General features: G+C 38.7%; 1 protein-coding gene across 1 annotated transcript in view; it reads left to right on the top strand.

The window, feature by feature from the left end:
* The window catches only part of LOC142617771 (uncharacterized), an 83720-nt gene that overhangs the window by 52995 nt on the left and 11756 nt on the right, over positions 1 to 18969 (top strand). The window lies entirely within an intron of this gene.

Raw genomic sequence — 18969 nt, forward strand, 5'->3', positions numbered from 1 at the left:
TATTTTGATTTTTTACGAATATGTTAAAAAAGACCAGGGAGGGGGGGGGGGGGGGGGGGTAAAGTCATGCCAAGCACTGTACGGCAATGAAAACGAATTTTATGTTGTGAGCTCCTCAATGAGGTTGCGGCAATATACTGAAGCAATCAAAAAAGATTATCCCGATGAAGACTGATTGCACTTGTGAGTTGACTGCTCTTATTCATGGTATATATATATCTCAATAAAATCATTTTGTTCTCTCCTAGCTAGAAATTATAAACAAGGAACATGATATTTTCCTTTTATTAAAAAAAAAAAAAATCATATTATACATTTCCCTCTTATTTCGTTTTTCAATTCTAAACCTTGATCAAATGTCATAATTTAAGACCCAAACATCTTTTATGCTTTCCATATATTTTTTTCATTTTTTTTTCGAGAATCCTATATATTTTTTGTTTCAATTCAAATTTGAATTTACACCTTAAAAAGAAATTTCTTGGCATTGATGACCCAAGTTTAATACACTAAAATCTGTATTAAATTTGAATTAGGAAACATGCAACTAACCCCACCAATCAAAGCTAATTTGATTTCCTTACACATATCGAATTCAAAGGGATTAGCTTCCCTAATTTACCAAACTATTATATGGAAAATTCTAACCGAGACTAAAAGGTTTCCATTTAGAAACACAATTAGTGAAGTAGTACTGCAGTACACATAGAAATGTAATAACAACCTTTAAAAATTAATTTTTCATCTAATTTACGAATTATTGGAAAAGAAAATCGTCTAACTATATTATTAATTAATTTGCAAAAAATATTATTTTAATATTACAATTTATGATCGAACACATTTATTACAGTATCCAAAATTAAAATTTATGATCCTACACATTTATTAATTAAGTACCGAAACGTGCAGTAAATTTCGCCAAAAGCTTCACTTATATATACGTGGAAGGGCTCAAGCAGTAAAGGTGCAAAAGAAAGCAACATAAAACAATCGCACCAACAATAAACACAAAGCCAAAAGACATGGAGAAATATTCCTTGAAGTTGGCTTTCTCAATTGCACTCTTGGTTCTTGACTTCTTGGCTCTTGTAAAAGTCTCTTCCGATTCTCAAAAAAAAAAAAAAAGTCTCTTCCTATTCGTTTTACTTATTCTTGTTTTCTTATAGCATTATTGTGTCTTTATATATTTTTTGTGAGTGCTCGAGGACTAAGGAAGGATAGCACGACTGTAGCCTTCAGTCGTTTCTCATATAGAAGCACTTGTAACCTAAGGAATGAGATTGCCCGAGAAGAGGATGGGAAGAGATAGAACATCTTCTGTATGTATGAGAGGTGAGAGGGGCGTTTCATGGGAGAAACAATATATTTTTGAGAAGTTCCTTGTGAAGTTTCACCTATTACCTCCGCATTAAATGACTGGCAACAGCTTTATCAGCTGAATTGATGAGAAAATGACCTGAACAGCAAATCCACAGCTAAGCAGCTCCTACCACCTTCACCAGAAGTCTAATGGGACAAATGCCCTAATGAGAGTTTAGAGGATTGCAGGTGGAGGGCTAGGATGCAAGGAGCTTGAGAGTATATAAAGGAAAATAACTTCTAGAGAAAGGGGATCTAGAAAAATTATGGGAAAAAGATTAGAGCTAAAACATTGACTGAGAGAAAAGAGAGAGAACAGTGTACACGCTTGCACTAGAAGACTATCCTCGGGCAAGCTTGTGAAGAACTATTAATATACTTAGTCTTTGATTTTTACTTATTCCTTCTTTATTTATATCCTCAAGCGAAGCCCAACTTGTTTCATCCTACTTTCTTTACAAATATTTATTGGTTTGAGCCTAATCAGGTAATACCCATTTTACTATTCTAAGTGGACTTGGGTCGCCAGATTTTGTACCCTTACATATTTATATCCAAACTATGACCGGACATTATCTCATTAAGATTAATATATATGGCCTTAGTGTTCTTACTAATTTATGTAAACTGTTGGCATAATTTAATCCGTTAAGTATCTTTGCCATCTCTAATAGGAATTATATGATAGAGTTTTAAGTATAAAGTAAGAAATATATGCTTCTATTTATCACAAAAAATGAAGGTCATTTTTGTGTTTATATCTTTCCAAAAACTATATATTTTTTATTCACGTCTGTGTTATAAAGTACATAAATTTTATGTGTATATTTATATATATATATATATATATATATATATATTATTTTATCTTTATTCATTAAAGAAAAATTTAATTAAAGTCATCAAGCTTGTTCAGGGGTTAGGGATCATAGTATATATAACAGGGGTATAAACTATGATATGTCTATATCTCCATATATTATAGTGGGATTATTTAACAATTTAAACCATAATAAATCTATAAAACATCATACAGACAATTTTCAATCTTCAGTTATTTCAGTGATTTAAAAATCCATATCTGAAAAAAAGTGATAATATTTGGAATTAAAAAATAGCATTATTTTTTTTTTTTAATAAAAAATTTCGAACTTAAAGAGTTTAGACTTTTCACGTAGTTATCATTCACAAAAGAGCTTTATGTTTCATTGCACTGTTCTAAATTTTACTAAGCCATCTAGTTTTATATAAAAATAGATAACCCTATCAATCTCAATAGCATGCCTCCATTTTATATTTTAACTGATGTATGACCTCGTGCATACGCCCGAGTAAATTTAAAAATAATTACAAAAACATATATATATATATATATATATATATATATATATATATATATATGTGTGTGTGTGTGTGTGTTTGTGTGTGTGTGTGTTCAAATTAAACTTCGTGTAAGAATTGCAACTCACACATTTTTTAAGCCATGAATTTCTAAAATATGTAAAATATATAATAATAATAATAATAGTTTAGAATTTACTTGAATCTAGATTTTTTGATTTTTGCACTCAATAATTTACTTGTCACAAAAATTTAAAATTAGATGGGACACATGGTGTAAAATTAAACTCCAATTAAAATTAAGTTTTGAATTTTATTGAATTTAGACTCTTTGATTTTTGCACCTATTAATAAACTTGATGCACAAATTTAAAATTAGATTAAACACATAGCGTAAAATTAGACTCCAATTTAGAATTTAATCAAATTTTCTTTCAGATTTGGCTATTAATATATTCTAATATGTAACTCGTGTTTCCACACGGAAATGGTCAATTGTAGTGGTTCTATTGGTGTTAACTTAAATTATTAAACATAGTTATTTTTATTTTATTTATTTATTATTATTATTTGGTTGTCAATCTGTTGGCAGCCTAAACAACCCTCTAAAACTAAAAAAGACAAGAAAATGGTTGCTTAAACCATTTGAGACTCATCTAGATTTCAACCTTTTTTTTATTTTTTTTTACAATGAAAAATATTATACACATTGTACAATACACCAATCAAGGCATGGAAGAATGTTGATGTGGCTGGATCTGTACCTTACACGTGGAGCGACTATGAGCAAGGGAGAGGAAACGTTGGCTGCAAGATATTATCCTTAGCTCATGCCAATGGTGTGACTACCTTGAAAAAGAAGTAAGATATGAATCTGGCGTGGGTACTTAAGCACTCACAAAAAGGGAGATAGTGACCTCTTAAGCTCAGATACTATGGAAACACCCCTTATTGGTTGAGTGAATGTTGGACCACTTTGGAGACACGTGTATCATCCTCAGCACCTTTAATGTCCCTCTCCTTGCTTAAGAGTTGTTCCACATGCCACAGTCCTGATATTGGCGTTCTCTATCCTCTAGCCACCAAATAGTACCTTAGTTGTAGTAAGGTTCAAAATAAGGAAACGATGACTTGACACCTATCTTTGTACTCAGCCATATTCCTCAGACTATAAGAGGAACATGCTACTAGACTATTAGGGCAAGAACCTAAGTAGATCTTTTGAGAAAAGAGTAGAAAGTTGATAAGGAAGTAAGGTAGGAAACAAAGTCTCTCTTCTGAGAAAAAACATCCTTATTGTACAAGAGATACCCTTATTCCCCACGTAATATAAGCTAAACAGAGCAAGAGTGATTCTGTCTTGCTCAAACTGTGGTTTTTCATCCCTTCGTTAGGGTTTTCCACGTACATCCATTGCCTACTTTACATTCTTGTAAACACTTTCTTTTTCTCTAGATATTATGATGTCGAAGATTGCATTTTTGTCACTTATGAGCTTTTTCATCAAGATGTACTGTTAGATAGCTTATTTAATCTCTCATATAAGTTCAAATCTAACTTGCATGTACATTTTTGGTGATTGCATTGGGGAAATCTCTAGTTATTTTCTTTTTGAGTTGGTTTTCTATTTATTCGCATATTTTCAACTATTTTCATCCTCTTTATGCCTTTAAGGAAGAAAGGCATAGGAGCACCAGCTAATTCGAATGAAAACCAGCAAGTGGAGCCAAGTGCAGATCATATATCCATGCATACCGAAGGCATGGAGTCTTCTGATGAAGTTGGTCAGCCAAAAAATAGAAATATTGTGGCAACTATTGAGGACCTCCAGCATTCTCAGGCTACTATGTGGGCAGAATTCTAGTCTCTGCGCTAGGGGACGTTCATACCTCAGGTCCCACAAAGTGGTAAAGGGCCTCACAGGGATTCAAAAGGTCGAATCTTGTTCCACCTCAGAATTAGAATCTAAACTTAGACCATAGGGCACCTCTACAAGATGAAGGTCCTTAGGAATCTCCCTATTTGACTAGGGAGGATATTATTCGAAGCCAAGAAAGTATTGTCTATATTGATATCAGGTCTCCCTATCCCAAGGAGGTGGCTAGTAGGCCTTATCCTATATCTTTCCTATGTATGATAGCATGACAAGGAACGCTAAGGAGCACATCAAGTAGTATGTAGATGCATTAAGGGCTCATTCCCATGATCATGAGCTAAGGCTCAAGGAGTTTTCCAAGTATTTAAAAGGCCGTGCCTTTACTTGGTACACTAGTCTTGCACTAGGGTTAGTTATGAGTTGGAACAATATGGCAACACAGGTCATGAAAAAGTTCTTTGCTTTGGAAAAGAAGCTCACATTGTCAAATCTACAACAAGAAAAGCAAAGGGTGTCTAAAGGACTGTTAGAGTACATTCGTAGGTTCAGAGACCTCTTTTGCTATGTTATGACCCTATGGAGGAGGAAAGGTTGACAGATGTTTGCATCTTTGTTATGTCATATGAATATCGTCCCTATCTTAAGAATCTACAAATCTCCAGCTTTAAAAGGGTTGTAGAAGCATCAAGAAGAGAAGGGCGATTATGTATGTAAGGAAGCATTCAAAGGGCTCGACTTCACAGACTACGAATGCACCTAGGCAGCCTTGGTGGATAGAAGGCGAAAGTAGAAGTTGTTGTGGTGGAAGAGTCCAAAAAGGCATCCAAGGGTAAAAAGTAGGAGAGAGGAAGTAATCCTCCTCCTTTTACTATTTCAATTGAAGAATTATACAGCATCCTAGAAACCTGGTTAAAGTATGGCGTGGTGGTGTTGCTTGAGCGCAAGTGTGAGCCCAAAGATGAAGAAAAGCGGGGTCCACTTTACTGTAGGTACCACAGAAGGTGTGATCATCATACCATGGACTGTTATGCCTTAAGGAATATTTTCCATGAAAGGGTAGCCAAAGGTGACTTGGTTATCAAAGGTGGGAAACGAACATTCCCAAGGATGCATAGGCTAGAGGTGGCTATGACTTTCTTCATGAATCAAGAAGATCCCATGGAAGAAGAAGTTGAGAATATGGCTAGCAGTAGTTCAGTGCATCCACCTTTACAAGATAAGGAAATGGTTTTGAGAATTCAGCAAGATGATAAGATACATTCCTTCCTTGAAGGAATAGGTCTTAACAGATTGTACGGTACCTCCCATCTCTGCTTCTCTGCATCAGTGATGTGGACCCTCAATCGATCATGCGTCTCATGCCTGTAGATAATAAAAAAAAGTGTAAGATTTAACATAATATAACGACAATGTAGTATGTTGTGGTGGTGGTAAAGAGTATAGGGGGATAATATTACTTGACAGAGAGCTGCAAGGTAGGGATATCAGGGCCGTAGATATTGTTTTTCTGATTGACTACGAGGTGGCCCACAAGGCCTCCATCAGGGGTCCCCTTAATGGAGATCAGACGGTAGCCATTGCCAATCTTGGTTGGTGGGGTGGAGGATGAGTTTACTCCAGCAGTACAAAGAAGCAGGACTAATAGAAGAGAAGAGAGAGTTAATAATGGAGTAGGAGAAACCATGGTTTATTACTGGTGTGAGTGAGAGAATGCGACTATGAGGACCGTGAAAGTTGGGTTTGATATATAAAATGGCCGAGAAAGAGCGATTTGTACAGCCCGTTTGGTAGGGCATTTCAAGCACGCTTTGGAGTATTTTATACATTTACAAATTTTTTCATGTACTTTTTAAAATATCTAAATTACATTACTTAAACTACTCTACCAAATATTTCTATAATAACCACGTATAAATTGTTAGAAAATTATTAACTTATTATAATTTAATTTTTCAAACAAATAAAAAATATAATATAAACTTTAGAGATAAGCAATAATGATAATTTCTTTTTTGAACTTAAAAAGAAAAAAAAATGTGTGGATTCTAGTTAGCTCTACTGGTAAAGTCTCTGATGGTTGTATAAGAGATCTGGGTTTAATCTCCGCTTACACCAAAAATTGATTGGTGTCTTGGTCTAATAATAAAGAGACATCATAGGTTGAAACTCTCTAAAAAAAGGAAAAAATGTTAAATTTTAGAAACTTTCTTTTTAATTCAAAATGAAATTTGTTATTTAACATTTATGACTCTGTTTTTAAAAAGAGGTGCTACATTCACAACATTTTCAAAACAAATCATAAATGACTAGTTGTTATTGGTTTAAATTTGAACCTAACACTAAAATTACTTTTTTGCTCCAACAATAACAATTAGTAACAACCTATTACTTAGAATTTGTTGTAAAAATATTGTGAATGATTATTAGTATAGATGAATATTTTTGGGCCATGAATTACCACTAATAAATGATCACATATGACTATTTTTCGGGCAATAAATAATCAAGTTTAGATCTTCTATTACATCTTTCTTGCTTCATTCTAAATTTCACCAACAAAAAATTGTCAGATGGACTCAAATCTAATTTTCATATTTTTATTGACTTAGTTTCTTAAATTAAATAATAAAAAAAAAAAACCAAACCATCCCCACGAGCCACCGCCACCACCCTTCATTGGTGCCACTAGGAGGAGATTTCTAGCGCCATTAACAACCAAGCACCACCTTTGGCCAGCCAGCCACCCATTACCTCTTGTCATTGGTTGCCAATAAAATACAAATAAAAAGAAACCAACACACTCCGACCACCCACCACCACTAATCTTCGCTAGTGTCACTAGGAAGAGATATCCGACAATATAAGGGCCAGCCACCACCAGCTCCTTGTCTTCAAATCCATGACTAGCATTGGTCTTGTGGTGTCTTGTTCATGGGTACCCATAAGTGCTTGTAGAGAGGGAAAATTCCCGACCTATCACAAGCTGACACATCATACTACCAAGTCCACAAAATACAACAAATTACAAAGCGCCACGTACTGCTGCTAGGTTTTGCCATCACTATTCATATTCCAATAGAAATTTGCCAAGTGTCATTGAAATAAAGGCATGAAACTGCATCAGCATGTGTAAGCGATGACACAAGCAGCCCTGCACGTGTAAGCGATGACACAAGCAATCCAGCACGTGTAAGCGATGACATAAGTGGACCAATCAAGCTGTGACAAGTGTCACCAATCAGACTCCGCCACGTGTCGCTCACCCACCCCTAAACTCCTATAAATAGAAGCCTTCCTAAGACATTTAGGAGAACACAAAACATAGAGAAAAGGAAGAAGATATCTTGAGTTCAGAAACCCAGAAGCTCTGCCGGAATCAAACCCTAAAGCCTTCAAGAATTTCAAGAACTTCAACCTCGAATACAAACAACATTCGAAGCAAAATCATCCAAACTACTCGTTCAGATCTCAAAGTTCACTAGAATCAAGCTCAAAAGCCTCCAGAAACCTCAACAAACCACAAATTGGTGAAGCTCTACGGATTCAAGCCTCTAAAGCACCGAAGAATTTCCACCACAAACCTTCAAACACGAAGAACACACGAAGAACACGAAGAACAAAGAATTTCTAACAAGCTCATAGCCAGAGATTCATTGTAATTCCGTTTCAAAAATCTTCGATCCATTCCTCAGCTAAATTGAAGAATATCTTATGTTCGAATCAAAATCACATTACCACAATTCCAATCAATAAATCTTTCAAGGAGATCGAATCAGAGGATCACTCTTTTGTAATTACAGAGAATTGTACCACACATTTATCAATACAAATTCGTATTTGTGAAACTATTTCACTTGTTTGATTTATTTCGAACTAAGAAATTTAGTCGTCAACAAATTCTGGCACGCCCGGTGGGACATCTCTGCCTCTCATCTTTTTCTCCTTCAAAAGAAAAAAAATTTAATCTGCTGCTAGCTTCGATGGCTTCCAACAAGAATGCTAAAAAATCGGTGATGGATGCTTCCGTTGCGGATGATTATGTCGGCCCAATCACTCGTAGCCGATCCAAAACTCTTGATCAACCGCAACCCCAATCAACCAAAGAAAGCAAGCTTCATAATATCATCTCTCTAGACTTTCTTGCAAAAAGGAAAGCTACCGCTAAGGATTCATTTGTCTCGAAAGATTTTGAGATCGATGATGAATCATCCCCAACAAAGACCTTTTCTATCAACTCTTCACCCGTGATGAAAAGCCTAAGGAATAAAATGCCTTTGACTCATCCTGTCTCATCATTTTCTCCATCATATCTAGAGGTCATGCCAGTGATGATGACCAACACCTTTACTATGGAAGAAAAGATGGCTGAAATGGAACAAAGGGTCACCCTTCTCACAAAAGCACTTGAAGATAAGGATGTCCAAATTGCAACCCTGATGAACAAACTGGAAGTCCAAGATTCGGGTGAATCAAACCCAGACCTTGAGCACCCTCCTGGCTTTACCTTGAAGGGAGAAAACGCTAGGGGTGATAAGGGAAAAGGAGGTGAAGGCGCTTCTCAACAAGGACATTCCACCTCAATGGCCTCGATATCTGTACAACAACTGCAGGACATGATAACGAACACCATACGAGCACAATATGGAGGTTCTTCCACACATTCTCTCATGTATTCAAAACCTTATACGAAGCGCATTGACAATATGAGAATGCCAAATGGGTATCAACCCCCCAAGTTCTTGCAATTCGATGGCAAGGGAAACCCTAAGCAACACATTGCTCACTTTGTAGAAACCTGTGAGAACGCAGGGACTCAAGGAGGCCTCTTTGTAAAGCAGTTTGTTCGTTCATTGAAAGGGAATGCCTTTGATTGGTATACAGACTTGGAACCTGAGTCGATTGATAGTTGGGATTAGTTGGAAAGGGAGTTCCTTAACCGGTTTTACAGCACGCGCCGCACGGTAAGCATGATGGAGCTTACCAATACTAAGCAGGATGGAGCTTACCAATACTAAGCAGTTTAAAGACGAACCCGTTGTTGACTACATCAGTCGGTGGCGTTCTTTGAGTTTAGATTGTAAGGATAGACTGTCTGAAATATCTACTGTAGAAATGTGCATCCAAGGCATGCATTGGGGACTTCTGTACATCCTACAAGGGGTAAAACCTCGAACATTCGAAGAATTGGCAACTCGTGCGCATGACATGGAATTGAGTATCTCTTGCCATGAAAATATGAAACCTCCCGTACCTGAAGAAAAGAAAGAAATGCGAGAAATAAGGAAAAATGACAGGAATACGAAAAGTAATGTCAGACACTCCATGAATGTCAACTCTGCCCCAGTCAAAATTTCAACGGGAAATGTAAAGGCTAATGAGAAGAGGCCTGAGGGAGGCCAACGACGTGAGACGCGTCGCTCATCACTCAAGGAATGGGAACAAAAGGTGTATCCTTTCCTTGACACTGATATACCCGAAATGCTAGAACAACTGTTCAACTTGAAATTAATTGAATTGCCAGAATGCAAACGACCGGAAGAAATAGGAAAGGTTGACGACCCGAACTATTGTAAGTATCATCGCATCATAAGTCATCCGATCCAAAAATGCTTTGTTCTTAAAGAACTCATCATGAAGCTAGCCAAGGAAAGGAAAATCGACTTAGATGTTAACGATGTTGCTCAGTCAAACCTTGTAACATTTGCTAACGGGTCGCCTAGTTGCAAGTCTCCGACTACTAAGCAGAGGGCGAATACCACGTTCATCCGATTTGGCTCTTTGGAACCTGTTCAAGTTTAGCTCTCACAAAAGCATCTGATTTTAACTCAAATGATGATAAAAAGTCAACAATGGACGAGGAAGAGGGTTGGACGTTGGTTACTCGTAAGAGATGGAAAAAGAGACGAGTATTCCCTCTTCATTTGATCACCCAAGAATCCAGAAGAGCACAAAACCAAATTCAGCCGCAATCAAGAAGAAAGAATGATAAAAGGAAAGAAAGACTAAGAACCGAAATGTGTGATGATTCGGCACAAACCCAAAAATTTCGAAGTCTTGTCACATTGGAAGAATTTTTCCCCATAAAATTCTTTCAAAACAAATCAGCGAAGGCTGTTCACACAATCTCTCGTTGTGAAGTTGATGAAAAACAAAAGGTGTTGACCATGGTAGTTCGAATGAGACTTTGTTGTCTTTAGAACAACTCAAATCTCAGGTTGATAAAGTTGAACCCTCGTAATCCTCCACCTCACCAAAAGAAGGGATCATCCAAGCTCTTAAAGAGCCAAAGATTTACACTCCTTGTACCAATACGCTTCAACAAACACAGGAATGTTTCGCGTGCTCTCCAGACTTGACTTTCACTGACGAGGATCTATTGTTAGGCCCTAAGCCTCACAATCGTCGACTTTATGTCTCTGGTTATGTTCGTGAACAAAAATTTGATCGCATTCTCATTGATGGAGGTTCAGCTATTAATATACTACCAAAAATGACAATGAGACGACTTGGTCTTGCTATGGAGGAATTATCACACAGTCGCTTGGTCATACAAGGTTTTAACCAAGGAGGACAATGCGCCATCGGCATGATACACTTGGAGTTAATTATTGGAGAATTGACAAGCAATGTTTTGTTCCATGTCATTGATGCCAAGACAACCTACAACATGTTGTTAGGACGTCCATGGATCCATGGGAACGGAATAGTGCCGTCAACTTTGCACCAATGTTTCAAGTATCTTCAAAGTGGAATAAAGAAAGTAGATGCCGACTTGAAGCCTTTTTCTGAAACTGAAGCTCACTTTGCTGACGCGAAGTTTTATGTAGAAGATGATATTCCTAATGAAGTTCTCCCAATTGAAGTCTCGTCCATGAAAAGCAAGCAGGGTGAAAAGAAGCATGTTAAATTCATCACTAGAAAGGATATTCCTTCCCCAAAGGAAGATCCACGATATGGGAATAACCAGTCTAGTGAGTCTACTAGCAATTCAGAGAGAGCAGGTGAAAGTTCTACGACTTACAATAACCCTCCATTCCTCCGTTATGTACCATTGTCACGCCGCAAAAACGGAAAATCACCATTCACGGAATGCCTTCAATCTACAATGGACATGCAAAGACCTCCTACAAAGCACACGATGAAGGATGTAGCCATATTGAAAGAAAATCATGTAATGCCTTTAACTTCATCCACAAATCCTTTGCCCTCAAAGCCACTAAATGGATTCGTGAGGTCTTCACAAAGTCTGACAGAGCATGGTATTCTACCAAGTAAACAGACGAAAGAATGGTTTGACCCGAAGGCATATAGGCTATTAGCCAAAGCAGGCTATGATTTCTCAAAACAAAGCGGCCTAGGGAAACTAATTCCAGAAGCCACCGGAGAAAAGATGCACGGCCTTAGTAAAACGCAAGGGAAAATGCGACTTGAGGGGCATGAAATTCCTATCCCAAAGATCAGAATAGGTTATACTCCAGAACCACCGGCTCAAATATGGATCAATAAAAGAAGCAATGCTTCAAGTTCCCAATACATAACAGTAGAGGTTGATGAAAGTTTGAATCAAAGAAAAGATCACTCTTCATCACGCATCTCAGTTTTCGATCGCATTAAGGCTTCATCGTCACGAATTACAGTGTTCGACAGGTTGGATACGGCTTGTTTAACGCAAAGTCGGGACACTTTTTCGTGTGGATCAGTCTTTAATCGATTGGGGGCAACAAAAAGGCCCATTGATACTTGTTCTCAAAGCTCAATAAACTTTGAGGACCAAAAGGAGGAGAAAGCTAATAATGAGATACGTAGTAGTATTCCTTCACGCATGAAGTGTAACTTTATCTTGGATATCAGCACTGAAGGAGCTCTCAAAGTCAAAAGGCGAACGATTGTACACACAAGTCAATCACTCGTCCACAATGAGCAAAATGAAGAAGTATCATCCTCGTTTCACATTACAGTAGAAGAAGATACATTGTCAGATGATGAAGCCGCAAAGAATGAGGTCGATGAAGCTCCCCTAGCCTTGGAAGATGGGGTACAGGCTACAGTTGATGAACTTAAAGAGATCAATTTAGGAACTACTGAAGAACCTCGACCAACTTTCATCAGTGCCCTTCTCACTCCTGCAGAAGAAGAAGGATACCTCCAGCTCCTGGTAGAATATAAAGATGTGTTTGCTTGGACTTACAAAGAAATGCCTGGGCTCAATCCAAGTATTGCTTTACACCATTTGGCAGTAAAGAAGGGCGTGCACCCAGTAAAACAAGCTCAAAGACGCTTTCGGCCGGAGCTGATCCCTCAAATAGAAACTGAGGTCAACAAGCTAATTGATGCAGGCTTCATCCGTGAAGTACAGTATCCGGAGTGGATCGCTAATATCGTCCCTGTCAAAAAGAAGAATGGACAAATCCGGGTGTGCGTTGACTTCCGTGATCTGAACAATGCATGTCCCAAGGATGGTTTTCCGTTGCCTATCACTGAGATCATGGTTGACGCCACTACTGGTCATGAAGCCTTATCTTTCATGGATGGCTCTTCTGGTTACAACCAAATTCGAATGAATCTTAAGGATGAAGAGTTCACAGCTTTTCGTATCCCTAAAGGTATTTACTGTTACAAAGTGATGCCTTTTGGATTAAAGAACGCTGGTGCCACTTATCAACGAGCCATGCGAAAGATCTTTGATAATGTACTTCATAAGTACGTGGAGTGTTATGTCGATGATCTGGTGGTTAAAACAAAAAGGAGGGAAGACCATCTGGTAGATTTGCGATCCATGTTCAACCGCTTAAGAAAGTATCAGCTTAAAATGAACCCTCGCAAATGCGCTTTCGGCGTAACATCCGGGAAATTTCTTGGTTTCATTGTGAGACACCGCGGTATTGAAATTGACCAGTCCAAAATTGAAGCTATCCAGAAAATGCCAGAGCCTAAGAACCTCCGAGAACTTAGAGGCTTGCAAGGAAAACTAGCTTACATACGACGATTCATTTCAAACCTGGCAGGTCGATGTCAACCTTTCAATAGATTAATGAAGAAGGATGCACACTTTCAATGGGATGAGGCTTGTAGTAATGCTTTCGCGCGCATCAAAAGATACTTGCTTAATCCTCCAGTTTTAGGTGCTCCTATCCCGGGAAAGCCTTTGGTGTTGTACATCGCGGCACAAGAAAGGTCTCTGGGTGCTCTTATGGCACAAGAAAATAAAGAAGGGAAAGAAAGAGCCCTTTATTATTTGAGTCGGACTCTCAATGGAGCTGAATTAAATTATTCTCCTATTGAAAAGATGTGCCTCACTCTTTTCTTTGCCATAGACAAACTGGAGCACTACATGCAAGCACATACGGTCCGTTTGATAGCAAAGGTGGACCCGATTAAATATGTCCTCTCCAGGCCAGTGGTTTCGGGTCGCATAGCTCGATGGGCAGTCTTGCTGCAACAATATGACCTTGCATATGTTCCGCAAAAAGCTATCAAAGGACAAGTATTGGCAGATTTATTAGCTGATCACCCAGTTCCATCTGATTGGGAGTTCTCTGATGATTTCCTAGACGAAGATGTGTTTTACATTGAAGTAATGCCACCATGGATGATGTTTTTCGATGGGGCTGCACGTCAAGAAGGAGCGGGGGCAGGGGTAGTGTTTGTTTCTCCAAAATGACAAATACTTCTATATTCGTTCTCATTAAGCAAACTTTGCTCTAACAATGTAGCCGAATATCAAGCATTGATCATTGGTCTACAAATGCCCATTGAAATCGGCATATCGCAACTCGAGATCTTTGGGGATTCCAAATTAATTATCAACCAAATCTTGGAGCCATATGATGTCAAGAAAGAGGACCTTGTCCCTTATTGCAAATATGCGAAGAAGTTGCTCACAAATTTTGAGGCAATTACATTGGAGCATATACCGAGGAAGGAGAATAGACAGGCTGATGCTTTAGCTAATTTGGCTACCACCTTAGCATTATCCCAAGAAGAGACAGCCAAAGTTGCTGTTTCCCAAAGGTGGGTGGTGCCTTCCGTGGTTGAAGAAGAAAAAGAAGAAAAGCAAGCCAACGTCATTTCTGTATGCCTTGTCGAAAAGGAAGATTGGCGACAAATAATCATTGAGTACCTTCAACATGGAAGACTCCCAGATGATGTACGCCACAAGACCGAAGTTCGGCGAAGGGCTGCTCGATTCATCTATTATAAAGAAACTCTCTTCCGACGTTCATTTGATGGTTTGTTTCTCCGTTGCTTAGGAGAGGAAGAGGCTAAACAAGCCTTAGAAGAAGCTCATTCCGGAATATGCGGTGCACACCAATCAGGTCCTAAGTTACACTACAGGATCAAGCGAATGGGTTACTATTGGCCTACGATGGTGCAAGATTCCATGGAGTATGCTAAGAAGTGCGAAGCTTGTCAATATCATGCAAACTTCATCCATCAGCCACCAGAACCTCTACACCCAACTGTAGCTTCTTGGCCTTTTGATGCATGGGGGCTTGACGCAATAGGACCATTACCAAAATCATCTGGTGGCCATTTGTACATCTTGGCTGCAACTGATTACTTCTCAAAATGGGCAGAAGCTGTGCCTCTTAGGGAAGTAAAGAAAGAGACGGTGGTCAATTTTATCTGAACTCACTTGATCTATCGGTATGGTGTCCCTCGATATATCATAACCAATAATGGCAAACCATTTCAGAATAGGTTGATGACAGAGCTGTGCGAGAAATTTGCATTCAAACAGTATAATTCTTCTATGTACAATGCTCCAGCGAATGGATTAGCCGAAGCCTTTAACAAAACTCTTGGCAGTTTGTTAAAGAAAGTGGTATCCAAAACTAAGCGAGACTGGCATGAAAGAATAGGAGAAGCATTATGGGCATATCGAACAACATTTCGAACGCCTACTCAAGCGACCCCGTATTCTCTCGTTTATGGAGTAGAAGCTATCCTTCCCTTAGAACGCCAGATCCCATCACTACGGATCGCCATTCAAGAAGGGTTAACTAAAGAGGAAAATGCCAAGCTTAGGTTACAAGAGTTGGAAGCACTGGATGTGAAAAGGCTCGAGGCCCAACAACGCCTTGAGTGCTATCAAGCTCGTTTGTCAAGCGCATTCAATAAAAGAGTTAAACCACGATCATTCCAAGTTGGTGACTTAGTCCTCGCTGTTCGAAGATCTATCATCATGACTCATCGTACAGGCGGTAAGTTCACCTCAAAATGGGATGGACCTTATGTTGTATAAGAAGTCTACACTAATGGAGCTTACAAGTTGATTGATCAGGAGGGTGTAAGGATCGGCCCCATCAATGGGAAGTTCCTCAAACGCTTCTATGCTTGAAAATCAAGAATTGCTCCTCGGTAAGAGCTTAAACTACCCACTGTAGCACTACAAGGGTACATGATGTTTTCCCATTACCTTTGAAAGTGCACAAATAAGGAGAAATTAATCCCACTCTATGTCACCATTTGTGAGTGTGGCGTAGTGATTGGATGCCCATGTCGCCCTTGAGGCCAAGGTCTCGGGTTCGATTAGAGGTGATACCCACTATTGCGCAATTGGTACCCATGAAATGCCGTGGGGTGTAGGGCGAGGATTACACACGTGAGCCCTCCCTTTTTGTAAAAAGAAACAAAAAAAACAAGAAACAAAAAAAAAAAACAAGAAACAAAAAAAAAACAAGAAACAAAAAAAAACAAAAAAAAAAAAAACAAAAGAAAAACAAAGAAAAAAAAATCATCAAAACCATGAAAAAAAAATCATCAAAAAAAAAAATTTTCGTTGAACTATGTAATGACTTGATCCCTCTCCGGGGTACGTAGGCAGCTTAGTACTTTTCACTAAGTTCAGTCACATAAAAAGAAGAAGGGCTGCCAGTCTAGCTTGAAGAGTTTGTCCAAAGGTCGTCAACATGCTTTCAAAAACCCTTTGATTGGAAAGGCGTCGCTTAAGATCAATCAATTGCTCACTATATGATGTTCAAAGATCATTATGGTAGAAAGTGATAGCTGCAAAGAATTGGTGTTACTTAGCTTTCCTTGAAATAATGATAAGTTGATTCTCGGTTGTGGAGTAAAATAAAATCTTCAACCTCTGTTGCAAGGAATGGAGTCTGCATGGCATTGCTCATTTTTTGTGGACATATTCCCATGTCTCTGAAGTATACTTTGCATCACTTATCTCTTGGGGGCATTTTTTTTGTACCTTTCAAGTCTAGGCTATATTGTCTCTCTTCTAGGTTGTGCCACTTCACAACTCTGAAATTTGAACCACATCATCTCCCTTCTGAGTGGTGTTGTTTCACATCATGTCTCTAAAATCTGGACAACGTCACCTTCCCCAACATCTGAAGTTGATGTTGCATCATCTCTTCTCTAAGGGCATGTTCATGCAATGTCAAAATCATGGCGGCATTCTTCTCACATCTTCAAGGTTTTATTGGCATCTCTTTGCATCCTCAAAGTCTTGATGGGAGCTTCTTGAAACTTCAAGCTTCAATATTAGTGCAACTTCGATGTGAATGAAGTGTTGACGTAGCTTCATGGCAAAGATGAATGTTGGCATGGCTTTTGTGCAAATGGAGTGTTGACACGATTGCATGACAAAGATGGATGTTGGCACGACTTCAATGTAGATAAATGTTGGCCCAGCTTCGATGCAAATGAAGTGTTGACGTAGCTTCATGGCAAAGATAAATGTTGGCCCAACTTCGATGCGAATGAAGTGTTGATGTAGCTTCATGGCAAAGATGAATGTTGGCATGGCTTCTGTACAAATGAAGTGTTGACGTAGCTTCATGGGCGATAGCATTATTGCCTGCTGAATATCCTTATGGAAACTTCGTTGCAAAGACGAATATCACTAAAAGATTGTTGATGCAAGAAAAGAATGTAACAACATGAAGGCATACGTTCTTGCAACGTTACTATCAATGAAATACAAAGTCACCAAATAAAGGCAAACACTTCTATGAGAACGTCAGCGTGAAGTTTGATGTCAAAACCCAAAGATCAAGGAAACTGAGCTGCAAAACAAAAACAAGCAACAACAAAAAAAAAATGTCAGAAGAAAATCTCATTGCATGTCTAAACAAAGGAAAAAAGAAAAAAGGAAAAAAAAATTCTTAAAAGCTGGAGAAGAAGACTGAAGGCTAAGAATGCCCAAATGAACGAAGCCAATCTCACATCTTATATATAGAATTTCTGCTAAACTAGCAGACAAAAAAAAATGAAGAAAGTCAGCAAACCCAACCGACCAATAAATAAAAAAAAACTTACATTCACATTTCAAAAATGTGAAAACAATTGGAACTCAAAGTTAGATTTTGCAAACTCAAATGCACTTAAAATCAGAGAAGTCCAACAATGCATGCAATCTTCGGAGGACTTCAAACAAATAAGGAGAAGTCCAACAATGTTTGCTTCTCTTCCAAATTTTCAAAATTCTCTGACAAAGATGACCCAAAGAATCAACATTCAGCGGCCACCAGAATTTCTGCATCCTGTCAAGGCGGCCACCAGAATTTCTGCATCCTGTTAGGGCGGCCACCACAAAATTAGACCAAAAAAAGCCATAAGTCCAACAAAGACCCACGACTTTCTCATCCAAATTTGTGAAAATCCAGAACTTATTTCACAAAACTGATACCACCATTAGAGCTATCGGCCTTCGATCTACAAAACTTGAAATTTTTAGGTCCAAACGATCAACCACGCGCCACCACGCGCCGCCACAAGCTCGCGATGACCACTGGTTTAGTCCATCAAAACTGTACAAATCTGTGCACAATTTCACAAAACCGACCGTATAGCAGTCTTCTACGGCCTTATAACTACAAGATGTGAAATTTTCAAGCCCAAACGATGAGCCACGCGCCGCCAGAAGGTCTGGCAATCCCAGCTTCAGTTGCACGCGCCCCCACGCGCTGCTAGATGAGTCCACGCGCTCCCACGCGCCGGCAATCTTCCCACACGCGCCACACGCAACACGCGTCACACGCTCCACGCGTCACACGCGCCACGCGTCACACGCGTTCCAGGTTGATGACGTCACGGATGACGTCATCCTCCTCGGCCCGGTTCGACCCAGAAATCCGACCCGGATCCGGACCGCCTGAAAAAAAAAAAAAAAAAAAAAAAACAAAACTTTGGCAAATTAAGACTTTAACTTTGACTTTGACCAAAAAATCAAAATTTTCAAAACGGACCTGTCCCACTCAATTTTTCGCGTACTTTCCAATTTTGGGGTCTGTTTCTTCAACCGAGACTCGAAAATTGCACAACAGTCCAATTTCTAAAAAATTGACTTTTGCATAAATTTTGACCAATAGTCAAAATTTTTAAGATTGACCTGTCTTGCTCAATTTTTCATGTACTTTCCAATTTTGGAG

This window comes from Castanea sativa, chromosome 11 (genome assembly GCF_040712315.1).
Source record: "Castanea sativa cultivar Marrone di Chiusa Pesio chromosome 11, ASM4071231v1".
Taxonomy (NCBI): domain Eukaryota; kingdom Viridiplantae; phylum Streptophyta; class Magnoliopsida; order Fagales; family Fagaceae; genus Castanea; species Castanea sativa.